Here is a 21,056-nt window from a genome sequence, read left to right as displayed (position 1 = left end):
TATAGTTTATGTTATATGTATTTTACCACAATTACAAATATGAACATAGGCAGCAGGCTGGATTTGGCTTATTGGTCATAATTTGCTGACTTCTGGTGTAGGGCTTCGTAAGTCGTAATAGGGAATGTGGATTTTATTGTAAGTGTAAGAAAAAAAAAGATTATAGGATGATTTCAGCACAGGAATTGCAAGATGTAAGTGCCACTTGTAAAAAATCTTTCTGATTATTCTGAGAAGAAGAGAGTGTAATAAAAAATGTGGAAAAATGGAGTAGCGTTTCTGTACATTAACAACAAACTTTTCAAAAAAGAAACAAGGAAAACAGCCCTATTTACAATAACTATAAAAAATAAAATACCAGGAATAAATTTAACCAAGGTAGTGAAAGAGCTGTACACTGACAACTATAAGACATTAATGAAAGAAATCGAAAAAGACTCAAATAAATGGAAAGGTATCCTGTGTTCATGAATTGGAAGAATAAATATTGTTAAAATGACTGTACAAACCAAAGTGATCTACAAATTCAATGCAAAAGCTATCAAAACTTCAATTTTTTTCATAGAAAAATAAATCTTAAAATTAGTGTGGAACCACAAAAATCTTGAAATGGCTAGGACAGCTATAAACAAACAAACAAAATAAAACAAAGCTAGAGGCATCACACTACCTGATTTTGAACTATATTGCAAAAAATCAATAATTAAAACAGCATGGTATTGGCATAAAAATAGACTGATTGGCCAATGGAACAGAATAGAGTGCCCAGAAATGAACCCATGTATGTATGGTCAGTTGCTTTTTCACAAACGTGCCAAAAATATACAATGAGAAATTAATAGTCTCTTAAATAATGTTGGAAAAAATGGATGTCCATATGCAGGAGAAGGAGGTTGTACCTTTAACTCACACTATATGCAAAAATCAACTCAAAATTGATTAAAGACTTAAACATAAAACCTGAAACTATAAAAATACTGAAAAAAATATTCAGAAAAAAATACCGTATTGGTCTGAATAATTTTTTGTATTTGACCCCAAAATCTCAGGGTCAAATGTGATTGCAAATGGGATTTCATCAAAATTAAAAGCCTGTGTAAAAGAAAAGAAATGATTAGCAGAATGAAGTGGCAAATTTTAAGCTTCAGAGAAAATACATGAAGCCATACATTAAAAATGGGCAAAGGACCTGAATAGATATTTCTCAAAAGAAGAAATACAAATGGCCATCAGATATAGTTTTTAAAATGTTCAACATCACTAATCATTAGGAAAATGCAAATTAAAATCACAGTGGTATATCACCTCACGCTCGTCAGAATAGCTATTATCAAAAACGCAAACTATAAGAGATGTTAGTCAGGACATACAGAAAAGGGAGCCCTTATACACTTTTTGTAGGAATGTAAATTAGTGAAACCAAATGGCAAATTGTATAAAAGTTCCTTGAAAATTGAAAATGGAATTACCATGTGATCCAGCAATCCCACTTCTGGGTATTTACCTTCAAAAATATGAATAATATGTCAAAGGATGTCTTCACTCCTGTGTTCATTGCAGCACTCTTCACAACAGCCAAATTATAGACTTAACAACCTGACTGTCCATCAGTGGAAGGGTGAGTCAATGAAATGTAGTATGTGTACACAATGGAATACTATTCATCCTTTAAAAAGGAAGAAAAAACCTTTTTTTGTGATAATACAGGTGAAACTAGAGAACATTATGGTAAGTAAAATAAGCCAGGCTCAGAAAAACAAATGATATATGTTCTCACTTATATGTTGAATCTAAAACAATTGAACTCAAAGAAACAGAGAGTAGAATGGTGGTTACCAGAGTCTGGCAGTTGGGGGAGGAAATGGAAAGGTGATAGTCAAAGAGTAAAAATTCTAAATTAGGCAGGCGGAATACATTTAGAAAAATTTTTGTAATATATTAAACAGTGTGGTTAATACAGTAAATAATAATATTTTGTACATTTCAAAATCACTGAGAGTAAATTTCAAATGTTATTGCCACAAAAATGATAAGCATTGAGGTGATGGATATGTTAATTAGCATGATTTCATTAATTCACAATGTATTCATGAAGTATAGTGTCACTTTGTACCCTACAAATACAACTATGGAAGAAGAGAAATCAGAAAACTATTGGAAAAGTTCAGGTGAGACAGGCTAGTAATTGAAAATGTTAAAATATAAGAGTGAAGTTATATTTTTAAAATAATGCATATAGAACATGCTTATGGGTTATATATAAAGAATGAAAAAGAGAATCAATAATTAATTTCTGGATTTTGGTCAGAAGAAGCCAGTGAATTATGGAATTATTTGAGTTCAAGAAATATGCAGAATGAACAGATTGGAAAGAAAATCAAGGGTTCATCTTGTGTATGCTAAGTGAATGTCAATTTTATATACAGAAGGAGATGCCCAAGACGTGAGCTGGGACATGTCATTTTTGAACTCATGGAAAAGTGAAAGCTGAAGGTATACACACACATAGACACACATACACACACACACACACACACACACACACACAGGTGGGTGAGAGGAAAGAGTTGACAGCATATATTTATGTTTTTCAAGTCATATGATTGAGAAGAAGAGGAGTTTCCAGGAAAGAAGCAGTGAATAAGATAGAAGGATGAGTGAAAAAAAATTGCAGTGTCCTGGAAATAAAGTGAATAAATGATTCTTTGCTTGCAACACCAGTTAAATGATGAAGAGATGCCAAGTAAGGTGTGAACTGATAAGCTATCAATGAGTTTGCAGAATGATAGTCATTGAAAGCAATATTGCTGAGGTCTTAAGTGGACTGATGGGGGCGAAGTAGAAAGCTTAATAGGGTTGGTTAAAGAGAAAATGCAAAGATAAAATGTTGAAACATAACATACAGATGTCTGTGATGATATTTTAAAGCTAATATTGACATATTATCCTTTTCATAATTTCGTAGTTTACTGAGTTATACTTTACATACAGGAAAATTCATCTTTTTTGGTATGCAGTTGTATACATGGGCAAATATGGACAGTCATGTAATTACCAACAATCAAGGTATAGAACTGGTCTATCATGCCTCCAAATTTCAACGTGCTTCTTTTTGTCAAGGTAGTGCTGGTAATGTCAAAATTACTAAGTCCTAGGCAGGCGCAGTGGCTCATGCCTATAATCCCAGCACTTTGGGAGGCCAATGCGGGTGGATCACTTGAGGTCAGGAGTTTGAGACCAGCCTGGCCAACGTGGCAAAACCCTGTCTTTACTAAAAATACAAAAATTAGTTGGGTATGGTGGCGGGTGCTTGTAATCCCAGCTACTCGGGAGGCTGAGGTAGAAGGATAACTTGAACCTGGGAGGCGGAGGTTGCAGTGAGCCAAGATAGTGCCACTGCACTCCAGCCTGGGAGACAGAGCAAGACTCCATCCCCCATCACCAAAAAAACTTCACTAAGTCTCTAGTTTTAATGTAACGTATCTCATAATAAACATTATATTACAGAAATTCAACCAGAAATTAACCTTGTTAATCATGGAATTGTGTTGTAAACATTACATAATGCAATTTTTTATGTATATAAAAGTAGACTGTGAATAAACCAAGACAGAAACTTAACAGTAACTGACTGGAGAATCATTTAAATTAGTAGCTCAAAAAGTCCCTAACTATGCTGTTAAAAAGTGGAGGTAAATAATTTATGGGAAGAAGTTCTTTTAACTAGTTATTCAGAGACTCTTTCATGTACAGTTTAATGAAACTTAGGAAGCTTTTTTTGGTCATTTGTTAGTGATGCATGGATATAAAATTGGAAGGTATTAAATGATAGACTGAAGGAAAAATATGTGTTGTATTCACACTTTGTTTTACTATTTGTTGTACTCTAGAAGCATATAAGAAATTGTTTAAAACATTACTTTGTGTAAGTATCACAAAGCTGGAATATGGAAGATGATTTGGGAAATTGTTTGAAATATCTAAAGGTAATAAAAGGTGCTCAGCATTCAGAATCCCTAAAATAACCTCTACCTCCCTTTAAACAGTCTGCCTCCTCCAAAGAAGAGTAGAAAGAACCAAGGACTGATGTTTAGCCATTTTTATAGTGGCAAACTGCATAAACCCACAAGTATATGCATTGTTCACATTTATTTTAAAAAAGAATAAATGAAAAATGTGCCCTATTTAATCATCTGCTCTGGAAAAACACAATGACAAGTTCTTCTGGTGCTGATTTCAGATAGAATCCAAGTGCACATTCCTGCTCAGTGAAGAATTTAATGCTTTCACACCACTTTTCTGTCCAAAAAAGCTGATAGTGGAATGAGCACGATTTTAATAATATCCTCCAAATGAAAATGAATGTCAAAAATAATGATGGGAGAGCGTTTCAAAGCTTGGAAGCCCAATTTTAGTGAGAGGAAAACAGCATTTCTAATAAATCCTTGTATTATTTATTTCAAAGTACCTCAGGCAGGATCTTCGTATAAAAATTGAGGCTAAAGATTTAAGGGTCGGTTTCAATAATTCTTAGAAATGAATGAATTAATATCTGTTTTCTACTCTAATGTGGGGATAAATCATAAAAATTAAAACTTTCCAGAATCCTTCTTTTTGTTCTGTATCAAATTTAGTACCTTCCTGCCACCTCCATGCCTCCCAATACACTGTCATAAGCCTTTTACCAACAATGCACTTGCATCTTTCAAAAAATTATCCTTTGAAGCTATCACTGACATCGTAGAGTGCAAAGAAATACAAGCATTAGAAGATGAAGAGGGGGCAGTATAAAAATAACAAATTATAACACATGAGCACATTCAACTGCATAGTAATCAGAAGCATATAAGTCAACTAGTTGAGAAACAAAAAACTGGAAACATACATTTCAATGGCATCATAAACTCACATTATATTTTTCTATAAAATAATAAGGTTGGGCGCGGTGGCTCATGTCTGTAATCCCAGTGCTTTGGGAGGCCAAGGCGGGCAGATCACGAGGTCAGGAGTTCAAGACCAACCCGGCCAACATGGTGAAACCCTGTCTCTACTAAAAATACAAAAAATTAGCCGGGCGTGGTAGCAGGCACCTATAATCCCAGCTACTCAGGGGGCTAAGGCAGGAGAATTGCTTGAACCTGGGAGGTGGAGGTTGCAGTGAGCTGAGATTGTACCACTGCACTCCAGCCTAGGTGACAGAGCTAAACCCCATCTCAAATAATAATAATAATAATAATAATAATAATAATAACCTAGGCGTTTGTGGTTCTATAAAGAAGGGGTGAAATGAAGAGAACCAAGCACTAAGTATGACGGATTTCTAGAATTCTTACATTCCACCCTTCAAAAGTTGTGCCATTGAAGATACATGTACCATTTATTTATTGTATTTATTTTCAGCTTATAATTTCATGATTATTACTTATTTTGTATTACACCTATATTAAAATATAGGAAATAATATACCAACTGTTATCCAAATACTACCTAAAATAAACTTGTGGCATTCCTGGTAAATGTACCACTTGTTGAAAAACACTGAGATAGATAAGCTTGTGACTATTTTTCCCCGTCTAGTCATTATAGAATTAAGATTTGTTATGTATAAAATCCTTCGCTAGGCATTGGAAAATAAAGGTTAATTGGATGTTGTCTTAGTTCTTGTGGCACTCAAGATCCAGTAGGAAGAAAAAAAAAGAAAATAGACTTTATCAGTTTAGGTTGGATCATTCCTATGATCCCTTCCAACACCAATTATATGGTGTTATGCAAGAAGCAAGTTGGAATCCAGGCTTACAAAATACGTAGTCCTTTGACGTTCTGGATATCTCTAGAAGGACTGAACTTTAATCTGATATTCAAGATCTTGAAAGAGCAATTTAAGGGAAAAAAAAGCTTCTTCCCAGAACATATTATAAATCTATTAGATCTATAGAAATAAAAGGTCACTGAGTTAAGTGAGCCAGGCAGTATATATCCAAGAACAATATTTGTAGTTATGAATGTAATGAAATCTTTTGCTTCAAGAATTCATTTCCCCAATGTATAGTTGGCTAAATAATTGGCCCTGGGAACGCAGACAAGCTTTCTTATTTCTCAAAAGCAATATTGGCCAGTGCTCATTTGAACGCATGTGACTTTTGTGGGATGGCACATGCCACGTCCCTGTTAAGCAAATTGAGCTTGTGGTAGTTGTCTGCAAGTGGCAGAGGCATGGGAAATATTCTGTCACTCAGCATCAGTTTAGAATTTAATACCAACTATTCTTGTTGTCAAAAACTCCTAGTACATGAGTCCTAACACGGACAGTGCTTGAATTCTGATGTCACTGCCAAATTACTCAGTTTAAGACAAAGGAGATTCAGATATTTAAGCCCTGATGCCTACTGTGACTTGAATTTAGAGATATGCTTTCTATATTCTGAAAAATTGCCTTTGAAAAGTAGTTTCTCTAAATGTATGTTTAAGATACTGGAAGTAATTTAGTATTTTGGTTCTGTTAACCTCCTTTGAAACCACAAATCTGAATTAATTTCAAGTGCTCTTACAATGGCAAAGTCAAATGAGTGCTTTCTTGAGGAAAGATTTTAGTATAATAGTAGATGGTGTTGTCATTATCAGAAGGGAGAATTTTCTGTCTCATTTGTCAACTTCACATTGCAAACCCCCAGAAGAGTTGTCCTCAAACCAAAATAATCGTCCTTGTTGTTTCTTCTTACAGAGTCTCCCCCACATCATTAATGGTATGGGAATTAGGAGCAGCTCATGTGACTCACATGGATCACCATATAATTCCTTCTGGAGAGAAGGTAAGTTCCCGGTCCAAGAATTCAGGGACACTTGTCTAGACTATTTTTCAGGAAGCAATAACACTGGAGAGTAAGAGAGATGTATTTGAAATTACTGTAGCCCTATGTCTAAGAAAGCTATATAACAGGGTGAAAAATCAGATAAGGAGAAGGAGACAGAGAAGAAAGACAAGAATTGAGGGGGAGGATGAGGAAGAGGAGAAGGAGGAGAAGAAATAGAAGGTGGAGGAGAAGGAGAGCAACCCTAAAAATAAAAAACTTAATCTTTCTATTTTGTTATATTTTGGAATTATTGTGGACATAAGAAAGAAAGAATTGAGGAGAAAAACCTGAGCTGTTAAGGGGGAAAACAAATAACTTTGTAATGAAATAAATTCAGGTTTGAATTTTCTTAGCCATTGGAATTTAGCCAAGGTGGTTAACTTATCTGCGGTAAGCTTTCTAATTTGAAAATATGAAAATAATATTTGGCATATTTTGGCTGATAAATTCCTAATAAAGTGTTTGGCATCTACTAAGTGCTTGAAAGGAATCTCTATAATCAATAATACCATTATCTATGGCACATAGAGATCATATAGTTACACCTTCGACATGAACAGATATTCCTGTATGATGAAACTTGCAGGAATGATGCTCCCAAAGAGAAAAGTGGAGTTCATACTCTTGATGAGCTCCTTCCTCCTTACCATCCATTAAAACTCAGGATCAGACAAAACCTCACAAGAACATGTGGTTTCTTGAATTTATGAAACCTAAACTTTTGATATCTGGGGAAACTATTTACCACCTGATTCAGGAGTTCCCAGAAGCAACATTAAGCAGAGGATCACAACTGCCTAGATGTTTTTTGCTCTTGGACAAGTAATCATAACTTGAAAAGATTAGTGGGTCTTGGCACTACATATTTAATATTGGCTCTTTTTGACTATCACATCACTTTTAGACACAATTAGTAAAAATTAGCTCCTACTATGGGTATCTTTTTATTTTGGAATGCATATCTGTCTTTCCACTAGCTTTTTTATTTTTCTTGAATACTATTGACGCTGCCCTCAGAAACAAATGAAATCTTTAAACTAGAAGTGAACCTTAAGCTAATCAATGTTAGAAGTTCTCAAGTTTTTTAAAAAAATAAATCAATATCTCCAATAAAAATCTCAAGCAGATGACTGATACATAAAATAGATGAAAGTAAACTTGCTTTGTTTGAAGCAGGATGAGTTTGGTGTTCTATTCACATATCCTTTCTTCACTGCTCAAAAATTATTTTCATTGGTCTCATAAGCTGCCCATTGCATGGAACACAGCTGTACAGAGAATTGTGGCCCTGAGTTTTGGATTACATGAAGGTTGCCAGGCGGAGGTCGTTAAGGGGAAGGTTGGAAATGAGAATGTTAGATAAACTTCATGCTGTTTGCAAGCAGTTGCAGTTTGTCTGTCCAGTCCACTGCCACTGGACCATATGTAAGGTGGATATGTTGTCTAGCCGACCACCAGTGGATTGCAGGAAAGCAGATACCGTGTCTGTCCCACCGCCACTGGGCCAAGTCTGTACATCAGGTGGTTCTCCTGTCCAGCCCGCCACCACTGGACTCTCCACTATATGTGAGCCCCTAATAAAATGCCACGTCTCCAAAAAAAAATTCATTTTTATTTTTTAATAAAATCATGAATGTTTTCTCTAAAGGATTATTTACACCTCAGTTCATGCATCTCCATGGAGGTTATCAGGCATGTTTCCTCTTCCATCTCATCATCATGACAACCTAGACTGACTTGTCATATTACACTGTCCCTGTTGCCTGTTGGAATGACAGCAAGACATATCTTATCTTTACTGTGATTTGGTTATATGGATGCTAGAGAGGGCATGATCACACTTCATTGAAATCAGAAGTCGAGCTAGGTGTAGTGGTACATGCCTGTAGTCCCAGCTACTCAGAAGGCTGAGGCGGGAGAATTGCTTGAGCCCAGGAGTTCAAGGCTGCAGTGAGCTATGGTCATGCCACTGCACTCCAGCCTGAGTGACAGAATGAAATCCTGTCCAAAAAAAAAAAACCCAAAACCTAATTATTTTTAAAAATTAATAAAACCAAACATAAAACAAAGTTGTAAGTTGTTAGGCTTAGAGTAGCTTAACATAGCATGATGCTTACTGATAATAAAGTGAGCACACAGAAAGTAATTCAGTCAAGAATCCCAGTGGCATGATTTTACTACTAGATCCAGATGGCCCAAGCTGGAGATCCCACTCCCCCGTATGTTTGAGTACTGGTGTATTGTTAGTTACTTAGTAGTTTTTAGGTTTATTTTACTTATTGATGTATCCTTCAGTGGTTCTTGAAAGAGACCTGAGACCCTCTCCTTCACCTCATTTTCTTCATCATTCGCTGACTTAGACATGGATCTCATTCTAAAGTAACAGCTTTCTATAATGACATGCATTCCATAAAAACTAGCAAGATTTTCTTTAAAAGTCCATACATGGTAATTTCCAGAAAGAGAAGCTATTTATCTTTCCAAAATATTTGTTGTTTAGGAACTGGAAATGTACACAGTTAACTGGCAATGATGGAGATTAATGCATCATACAAATATAGGAGAATATCATTACCAGTCATTTCTTCAGATTACACAACATGAATCATGAATCATTTCAAAATTCACTTTGAGTATAACTTCTTAGCAAATGCCAAGAAACCAAATGTAGTGTTTTCAAATTAACCTCGATATCAGAATGGAACAATACTACACACACACACACACACACACACACACACACACACACACACCCCTCACAAAATGTGCTCCTCCTTGTTACTCTGTATCTTGTGAAGAGACCATGTGTTTTACTTTTTCTTTAAACAATGGAAACAAGCAAAGTGTACTAATTAAGAAAGGTATTTACGTATTCCTACATCTTTAAGACTTCAAAATAATTATCACATGGCCATTCAGATCAAACTGTAGTAAATAGTGAGGTTATTAGAAAGGTCATTATCATTTCTTTATTCATTAATTATTGCTTTAAGTGTCTGTGAACTATTTAACATTTCCTAGTACAGGGTAATCTGGTATTTTCTTGATTCTCTGGATTCTAAGTGTCAAAGGCATCTTAATTCATTTGTTGTTCAACATATGTTGATCTTGTGCATACTACGTGCCAGGTTCTCTGTTGGGTATTAAATGATACAACAGCAAACACAAAGTCAGATAGGTTCCTGCCCTCAAGAAACTAACTACAGTATTCTAAATTCAATATAAATCTTTTGCATTTAATTATTGAAACTATTCATGTTCTTTAAAAGCTCAAAATATGGAGACAAGGGCAATACTAATAAAATGTTAATGCTATATGATTTATTCATATTACTTTGAAAAAATATTTTCTATGTGCCAGGCACTATATGAGATGTTGGGGATACAGTGACTAGCAAAATAATGCTGCTCTTATGATCTAGTGGGAAAAATTAAATAGTTGAATAATTTCAATATTAGACAATAGATCAAGAGCTACCTCTGCAAGGTCATATATGCTGTCAGCATACCTAACTGAGGTGTGCAATTCAGAGAAGCAGCAGAAGCACATGTGTTGAAGAATGACTCAAAGACAGCCAGGCAAAGAGTGGTCCAAAGGGGAAAAATGATCAAGGTATCGGGGCTGAGGCCCCATATCGTAGATGGTAGCATAGAATACTAGAGATAGAGAACAGTGAAATAAGGATATAGGGATGAGCTATATCCTTATAATCATGAAGGTCTCTGTTAGCTTTCCTAGGATATTTGGAATTGACGAAAAAGGTAAAGGGGAATACTAAAGAGCTTTAAGCCAGGGAATTGTGATCAGTTATTCACCTTAGATACCGGCTGCTGTATGGAAATGGTTTGATATAGAAACTATTCATATGTTGCATAAAATGCACAGGTAGAGAGATATGCTTTGGAATTATGAGCAGAGTCTTAGAGTAGTAGTTTTAATGCATGCACCCAGACATTCTCCAACTGTGTACCCTTTGTATTATAACATTCTTTAGGTTATTCCTAGGGTATTCCTAGTAGATTAAAAAAGTAGAGGTGTAAAGCATTGGTAACCAAAGAAATCCATTTCTTGTTCAAATTCAAAAGTTTAACAAACTCTGCACTACCATTAGCAATTGCTTCAGCAGAGAGTTAAGATGCTTAATGTAATTAAAGCCATAAAAATAAATATTTCAGCAAATAAATATTTAAATGTCAGCAAGTGCAAAACTATTAATACTATATAACTCTGAATATTGTTAAGGTGCTATGAGGATGATCTCATTTAATTCTCTCCACAACCCTATGAGATATAGACAATTATTTTTTAAATCACCTACTGAATAAACTGAAATTCAGAAAGAGTAAATAAGTCGGCCAGTCATACAGCTAATGGGCAGAAAGGCCAAGATTCAAAACCAGGTTGGTTTTATTTTTCCTTTAAAAAAGCAGAAATGAACTTATGTTTATGAAAACTATGGGACAGAAACTCCTGAAATGCCCGAGTCAATTCCTAAATTTTTGCCTTAAGGTTTTGATCCTTTATTTATTAAATAGGAAAAGATATTGGGATGGTTTTTTCCATCTCTCTGTACAGAAAAAATGCAGGAGAGGCAAACCTCTATATGTAAAGCGATGGCAAGGGAGTCTCCCCACCCCGCACTCCAACACAGTCTGTAGATAAAGTAAGTGTGAGAAGCTAGAAAGTGTTTTTTTCCCATTATCTCCCAAACACTGTCGTTTGGCTGCATGCAGATTTCACTCTGACTCTGGCAAATGTGTCCCTTTATCTAACAATAAACAATTATATTGAAAAGCAAGATGGGAGAAAAATATATATAGTATCATTATTAAAACTTTGTGATCATCTTATCAACAAAATTGAAGTTAAACCCTTGATTTATTGTATGTTTTATTATGTCTTCGCCCCAGGGAAGGTAATTTGACTTTCTTGATGTTGCCTTCTTTTTCTCTCCTTTCAAAGCTATGATTAAGAGCTAATTTATTTAGATCTGTCCGTGATTAGTTGCATGATTCTGCTCCTTGTTGAAATTAATTTTCAGACACTTTAATTGATAGTACCTGTACTATATTTAATGCATTTTGAGGTGCTAGAATAAAAATGTTGCTTGCTGAAATATTCACATACTCACTCTGCTAGCTAGAACACTGATGTATTATTCTATATCATCTTTTTTTCATGATTTTATGGAGGAAGAAGATTTAAGTCAATTGTTTGGTTTATTTTCATTTATATTGGGAAAAATGAGAAATATTATTTTACAAAATAATACAGTTGTTCTTAAGGACCATAAATGGGCTTTGTGAAGCTTTTGAAATTATGTAAGCATGTGCACGCGTGCACACGCACACAAACACACACACACACTGATGACTGGGAATGTATCATATAGGTACTTCAAAAATTTTCAGCGCCTGATGTACTTTTGAATGCTACATGTTTATTAAATCATCTATTTGCTTTAAAAAATACCCACCAAGATAATCGGTGTCTAAATCACAATTCCTAGGATTTGTGTTTTGAGGCTTATCTAGGATTGAGATCCAGGGTATAATCAGGCTTACACTATACAACAGGGATTTTGCTAGACATATTAACTAGTTGTCTTTTAACCCTCATGAAACCTTTGTGAGGTTGCATAGACATGACTATTTTCAAGATGAAAAGATTGAAAAGTTAAATTGACATATAGGTGCTGGTTGTTAATTGCAGGTTTAGCCATGCTCAAACATTTCAGAAGCTTATATGTTTTTATAAATATAACAAGGTCTTTTCTGTTATATTCCTGAGTTTTGTTATATTATTTTTTTCAGTTAACATCTTCCTGACTTTTTAATTTATTTATTTTGCATGAGAGATTTGTGTTACAAGCAAAATACATATAGATTGAAATCTATCATTCTGTTTTATTCTTGAATATTGTATTGTTAGAAATTATTAGACTTTCTTTGAATTTCCTGGTCTTCTATTTTGTTCCTCTGAGGAAATACGATGTTACTAACTCATCATTCACTGAATTGTATTAAATACCACATTGCATACTTTTGACATTCATCATAATAATCGAGCAACTTGTACCACCTAGTATTTTATTGAACGATCTTTCATATTGTAATGTTACAGTCAAATATTGTGTATTTTAAAGTATTTTAAAATCATTCCACTTTGTGACTGAAAGTATCCTGACAGAAATGCATAGGGGAAAGTGCAATGCAATTTAAATGTCACATTTATCCCTTGCAGTAAATTCTACATTCAGGCAGTTGTAGTCTCAGGGAGGTTTTTCTCTGGCAGGTATCAGCTCTGTGTTAGTTCATAGCCTAACTTTCACGAAGACTTTCAGAGGCATAGGAAACATATGACTTTAGAATTGGGGCAGTAACAGGCAGACTTGAAAAAATAGCTATTATTATTATTTACTTAATGTGTTAGAGAGCAACCTCCGTTTTTCTTTGGAAGTTGATATTTTTCACCTAGATACTTGCTCCATACTCCAGTGAAAGGATGGGAGCTTTCCTAGACTAGTACACCTTGTGTATCTTTTTCTTAGAAAAATTAGAAATGCTTAAAAAAATAAAGCAATGTCTAGCCTAAAGCTGCTCAATAATATCTAGTTTTATTTTCCTTCCAGACTTCTCCCAGACAGGAAGCTTACATTTCCCTGCCACCTTGAAGTTAAGCATGGTCACCTGAACCTCCTTGCCCAATAAAATGTGAATGTAATGAGATGATCTATTTGACTGCTAGGTGAACGCATTTAATCACTGGTGGTGTCCCTCCTCTCTGTTTCTGGGTTTCTTGTTAATGGAAGCATTACAAGTTGATTTGGAAGTGCAACGCTAAGCCATCACTTAGAGGACAGTTGCTCTAAAGAATCTTCCCACGTACCACCAATTCACTATGAGCAGGAAACAAAGCTTTGTTGTGTTATGTCTTTAAAATTTGGGGTTGGCTGTTAGCTTATCATGACATAGCCTATCCTTTGTTTTAGGATTCACAATACAATCCCAAGATGATGCTTTGCCATTAGACATATAGTAAGGGCATCAATATACCCTAAATTTTAGTTCAAAAACACTCTCTTTTTACAGATTGTAAATTAGTATATAAACATCCTTCTCCTTTTTGCTCAACATTTCATCTACACTTTTCCCAACACTGTCAGTACTTTCCCTGCTATGTGTGAAGACTTTAGAATATGTAGAATAGCAGAATACATATATTGAATAAGATACAATAAAATACTGTTTCAATGCTTAAAATGAGAAAGCATCTGTCCGATTCACATGTCCCATCCAACTAAGTAAAATAATGCCAAAGTCACTCAATAAATAAATAGTTAATGGAAACTTTGAATTCATAACTATCTGATCCTAAACTTCACATTATTTGCACTAAAATCATAACCTTTTCCTACTAATGAAACCTAGCTCCTAAAGTTGTCATGAGGATTAAATGGGGATATCGTGTGCAAAGCAACCAGTCCAGATTCTGGCATCAAGAAATTCTCAATAAATGTTAATTTATCTTCAGAAATACTCAAGATGCCCCTTCAGTTTTAATCAGGCACCCTTACATATTAAAATTGTCAAACGGCAATCATTATTGTCCTCAGTGATTAGTGTCTTTTCCACAATAGATCATAGTGCTCTTTCCAGACCTTTAAAATTAAATTGCAACTTAATCCGGCTTCCTTTTGTTTCAGCTTGCTGAAATCTGAACCTGTGCCTGAATCTGCATTACAAAATAACTAAAATATGTAGTGGACTTTATTTACATGAGACTGTTTTCTAGTTGAGATCACTCCTTTTGGCATTATGTTGATAAATCATGGAGTAATCTAGTCCCAAATTCCAACTCCATCAGCAAAATCACTTTAAGTAGCCTCGATAAAACACACACACACACACACGAGATATATAGTCTGAATTTTTCAACTAATTATATTTAAATGTACTCATATCTTTACTTTTATTGATCTGTACTTTTGATATTGATTTTATCTTTAGGATATATTTCATTGTCTCCTAAACATGGCATTTCATTTATTTTTGTTACATCTCCAGGCAAAAATGCCAATTTCATGGTTTATATTAGAGATTGGTTCATGAAATAGATATTTCAGGTGAATGATAAGCAAAAAGTTGTGGTAGATTTGACGTCCATTAGGCAACCCAGGCAAGGTTGACATTTTGTTGTTTTTCTTTTGTAATATTGATGCAGTTTTCCCGTGTTAAGCTATTTAGTACACCAAAAGCATATGAATACAGCATATTTAAAAAGCATATTTACTTGTTTTACTTTTCTAGTACTTACTGAATATTTATCACCGAGTTTCTACTTGTAGATTAGGAAATGCATTTACAAACACTCAGAATATTGAAATTTAAAGTGTTTTTAAAGAAAATTTTCTCATGCCCTTTCAGTTTGCACAGATGAAACCTAAGATGCAGAAAGAGACTACATGAAAACAATGTATTTGCTTATAGCTTACAACTTGTCATAGCCATATCACTACTTGGGAAGTGGAGTGGAGACAGGTACCTTCAGCCTCTGAGAAAAAATAAGACTTACCCTGTCCTGAACACTTCACATGAATTCTGAACTCTAGCATGACTGAATCTTTCCTCTTTCACTTACTAGCTGTATAAGGAATCTTAAATATTTCTGGAACAAGATAAAACATAAATAGGCAAATCATCATAGAAAACAACTACAAACAAACACACTAAACTAAATGAAATTAGTTATATTGCATTTAAAAATTCACTTAAACTATTTCATTCTTAGTGTCTCATCTTTCCCATTGGGTTGTTGAGAAATCAAATGTGAATGCATTATAAAGGGTAAAACACTTTTCCAATGTAAACCAGACTTGGCATCCAGATGGACACAAGGGAGTTTAAATATGCAAAGTGCAACTTTGGAATATTGAATTGCAGGGCATAAGGATAAACTTCTACTCTAAGAATGTGAACTCTGCTGCTAAATTGTCTGGAATTTAATCTCAGCTGCTTGATTTACTAGCTGTAAACTGACCTTGGACATGCTACTTAATCTCCCCATGTCAAGGATTTTTCACCCTTGAAAAAGATGGGATAATACTTCTGAATTCATGAATTTATCATAAAATATAAATAAGTTACTACATAAAAAATAACTAGGAGAGCCAGGCAGCTTTGCATGTAGTATGCAATGTACAACGAACATAAACTAACCCACTTTTTGTTGTTGCTTCATTGTTATTATTTTCAGACCTCTACGAACCTCAAGCCACTTTAAGTTCCACATGGATTCTGACTAAAATTTATACAAGAAAATCTTTTTTGCAGGTAGTTGATGATGTGGGCTTGATGTATTGTTCCTTTAGCCACTGCCCATCCTGTATGATGGTAGCATCTCCACGTTTTAACTGAGCTTCATCGTCATGTTCATAATTCGCACTCCACATCTTGGGCCCTGGCGAGGCTCTGCTCACAGCTTTCATCAGTTTAACTTCATATATTTTAGACTTTTGGTAATCAGGCCATGCAGCCACTTTTTAATTTAATCTCTAGGAATTTCTCACATTCTGACCAGCTTGGAGCAGGGTATTCTCTGTGACAAGAAGGAGACAGCATTTCAAATGTGAAGAATGTTCTTTTCTTTCCTTGCTCTCACACTGTGGGCAGCAACACCCTCATCTCTCCCTGCCCCCAGCCCATATAGTTATTACAGAATGTGAACATGATTTTCAAATCAAGATTTAACCAATCTCAATTCCATGCAGTGAAACTCACATCATGATATATTGCTGAGCAGAAATCCATTTAATTTGTATTAATCTAATACTCTATTTTGAAAGATCACTTTGTTTGACTATTAACAGTGCTGATAAACTAATAATTATGCACAGGATTGATTAATTAGGTTTGGCTGTTAACAATTTGATTTTACCATTTTAGCTTGACATTTATCGAAGGTTTGTCTGCTGTTAGGCTGATGGTTTGAATGATACATGTTAATTGATTTGCATCCATCATTCCCTTTCATTTACTCATATTAACTGTATTTGTAAGCATTGGGTAGTCTATAGTATGCATTCAAGAGGTACTTTGGAAACCAATCTGTACCCAAATCTTTGCTTTATTGCTATAGATTATTAAGCAGTTCCAACTTATAGACACAAAGAATGACTTGGGATTCAAAATAAAATGAGTTTAAATAGGCTACAAAAGCTTTCCTCAGCAGAGTGACTTCTGCATTAAAAAGCCAAATTAGTGCATATCACCATTCAAGCAGTGGAACCACCATATTCTACACTCTAAGCTGTAATGTCTAATGTTAAAAAATATAATAGAATTTACATAAAATATTAAGTGAATTGCATATTATAGCCCTGCACATCATACCTGTTTAATACATAAGAGTAAAAACATGTTTAGCTTATTATCTTTTGTTAGTACAATATCTATCAGATCATACTCAATTGTGCTTAAAAGACAAAACTAGTATTATCTAAGCCTTAAAATATTCATGTATTCATTCATTTAATAAATCAATTATTTGTCTATTTATGCATCTATTCAACTGCTTGCTGGACTCTGCTAGCCCCTGGTTGGCATTTATTAATTATCTCTTTTCCATCCATTTCCCTTTTCTTCCTTCCCAAAAATATATTTTCCGGTCAAGCAATTTTGCACATTTTCATTTCTAGACGTGGATCCTGATTAACAAGCTAATCAAAATTACCATCACTCTGTCCACAGTGATAGGCTCAGACTGAACTTGATGGCCAAAATTCTCAGTAACCATGTAAGAACTATGGGTATCTCTATATCAAATGCCATAGCACATTCTTTCACAATCCTGGAATTTGCTAGAAATAAGCGAGAGAGAGAGAGAGAGAGAGAAATATAACAAACAAAACTGATTACCACATTAACAATTGTTATTAATAAAGGTTAATATTTATCATTTACTTTTGTTTGTGTTTGTTTTTGAGATGGAGTCTTGCTCTGTCACCCAGGCTGGAGTACAGTGGCACGATCTCTGCTCACGACAACCTCCACCTCCATGTTCAAGTGATTCTCCTGCCTCAGCCTCCTGAGCAGCTGGGAGTACATGCGCATGCCAACATGCCAGGCTCATTTTTGTATTTAGTAGAGATGGGATTTCATCATGTTGACCAGGCTGGTCTGGAACTCTTGACCTCAGGAGATCCACCTGCCTTGGCCTCCCAAAGTGCTGGGATTATAGGAGTGAGCCACTGTGCCTGGCCCTTTTCATTTACTTTGTATTAGATATCGACTGAAATAAAAAAGTTGTGTGATAGACAACACAAAATCTCAGTAGAATAATAAGCAATTATTGCTCACGTATCAGGGATGGTCCTGTAGGCAGCTTCGCTGTTTCTCACTTGGTGTACTCAGACGTCTGGAGTTTGGCTAGATGTCAGCTGATTAGAATGGCCTTGATTAGAATGGTAGGAGTGACTCACCTCTAATCTGTGTGTCTCTCATCCTCCTCCTGGGGCAACTGGCTTAGCCCAGGCATGTCCTTCACATGGCAATAGAGAAGGAAAGAGTGAAGAAGCCCAAGAGCCCTTCTAACTCTCCTTTTGTGTGATGCTTGCTAAGGTTCACTTGGCCCAAAGCAAACATGGCTGAACTCAGACTCAGAAAGGGAAGGCACTACAAAGTAGATGGCAAAGTGGATAGAACCAGGATGTGTTGAAGAATTGGGGCCATTATTATCATCTGCAACATATTTAGTTTTTACAAAAGCTACAATACAAAAATAATTGTTTCTACAGTGACCTCACCTGCTTCTGTTTTTATTTCTCTATCAGAATCTTACAATTTATTTTCTCCTTTCTCTTTCATGGTTATCATTCTGTACCCTTAAATTTAGCTACCGCCGCATATAATCATTGTACTACTCCTTGGGGCCACCTGAGTACATAGTTTGTGGGGAGAATGATACTTTTCTAGCTTGGACGACTCCTTCCCTTGCAGGAAAATCAAGGTAAAATAGAGAAAAGGACCATATAATAGGATGAAAAGAAGTCTGCATTGTGGAATTATACTTTTTTAATCTTATAGCTTTTATTTAACATTTAGGAGTTTAGGAATGTGTTTGTATACTTCACTCCCCAATTTCTTCCAATGTACTGGGAAAGCCAACATCACTTTAGCTTGGAACACTATTTGGTAGATCATATTTGATAACATATTTGAGAGTCCCAGGCCAGCATTTTGATTCCCATGTGATAAATAAAGGTAAACACATTTTTTTTCTCAACTCTCTCTCTGTGTAGATAGAAACATATAGGTTACTTGTTTTTTTTTTTTTCTAGCACGTGTACATGCCTCAGGCCTAAAAAGAATTTATCTCAATGAAAAAAGCTCTTTTACTTTTCTTCCATTTCAGAAACAATTGCCAGGATACAATTATGAGCAATTCTTTTTGTTAAAATACCGAACTCTGCCAATCTGTTTTGATTTTTAATTGTATCTTTTACAACATGATGGTAAAGTGCTTTCTTCTCTAGCATCGGCCAAGAAAGGTGTGTAGAGACAGGTACATAAAAGGGTAGCCTGACTGTCTTGTCCATTTGGGAATTGTGTCTTGCCATCTGCTTTTAGATGTATTCTGTTGCCTGTTAAAAATCCATGTACCCTCTAGCCACAGGTTCCACACAGAGCTTCTAATAATGTGAACTTTGCTCTAGGATTTCTCTGTTGTGCATGAAGTATTCCCTTCCTGCTAAGGTCACCCTTCTTGCTGCAGGTGCTGATTTTTTGTGCTGCTTCTGATTTACTTATATTGATAGTGGAGTCCTTGGTATGTGTTATATTGAAATATTACTAATGTACGAACTGTAACATTAAATTTCCAATCTAATCAATCAATGGCATATATATGCAGTAGATGCTTGGCTAGTAAAAAGATTAATTACCATGTGTAATGAAAACTAACTCTCTATAAGGTGAAATATTGCATGTCTCTCACAGAAAGATGGAAGCCTGAACACTGTGTTAAGCTAATGACTACTTCTGCCATTCAACCATATGGATCGCCTTTAAGACAAACCGAAATGAAGATTAAAGGCATGTAAAATCAACTCTCTATTAAAGCAGTTAGGGCTTTTCTCCAGATTCTACAGGAAAATTATGCAATCTGTTGTGAAACCAAGCACTTGTCTCCCAGATGGTGCCCAGAATCTATCTAAGCAAACACTTCTTTCCTGTTCTGCGAAACAAACTGGGCATATTTTTTATTTTCTGTGCTTGATTATGCATCTGAAGACATTTGCACGGGAAGGACCTTGTAGAGTTGTTATAGATTTGGATTGTAAAACTTCACAATATTGTGGTGTTATACATTTTTGAGAGCAAACTTGAAGTTATAAAGTAAAAGATGATGTCATTTTCTGAGATGTACTATGTCCCTGATTTTTTAGCTTTTTTTTTCCCAAAAATATTCTGCATGCTGCTATTCAGAAAGTAAGACCGTGAATCTCTCAGATTGTTGATAATCTCCTGTTAATTAATGTGGACATGATTGCTTTTATGGAGGCCTATTGTAAAGTAAATTATTGGTAGCAGGGTACATGCTTTTAATTATTATTGGGGCAATTTTGTGCAAAAAGATTTTTATCATTTGAATGAATGCCTGAAACAGTTATAATTTTTTTCTAGATGTACAGCAAATATTCTCGCTTTATATATATGAAATTCTGATTGTTGGTGAACACTATTGGGCATAAAGATTAGGCTAAATTCTCCTCGACATCTTTTCTGCCTATTTTACCTGGGTGTCCTTGCTGTCTTCCTATCCAGCATTCAATCTTGTCTTTCTTTGGCTTGACTAACTCCTTGCATCCTCATGCTCACCTCAGATTACACAAAGAGTTTCTCATCCCTTATAACTGAGTTAGGTACATGTTATTTTCTTCTAAGGTGCCTGGAATTTACCTGTCTCAGACATAGCACATTGTATACTACAAAAAGCGAGTCTATAAAGAAGACCAATGAACTGTATTTAAACTTTATCTTCTATTTCTTCAGCCTTTAGCCAGCAAAATTTTGGTCCATGATAAGTACTCATGTATTTTTGTTGCTTGCTTGCTTGATTGGCTATATATCAATGAATAAATGAATAAATTAATGACATCACTTGTCGATTATTATATATAAAAATATATACATTATATATAAATA

Source organism: Colobus angolensis, unplaced genomic scaffold, assembly GCF_000951035.1.
Source record: "Colobus angolensis palliatus isolate OR3802 unplaced genomic scaffold, Cang.pa_1.0 Scaffold178, whole genome shotgun sequence".
NCBI classification, from domain to species: domain Eukaryota; kingdom Metazoa; phylum Chordata; class Mammalia; order Primates; family Cercopithecidae; genus Colobus; species Colobus angolensis.
The sequence above is the reverse complement of the archived record's forward strand: the minus strand, read 5'-3'. Positions refer to the sequence as shown.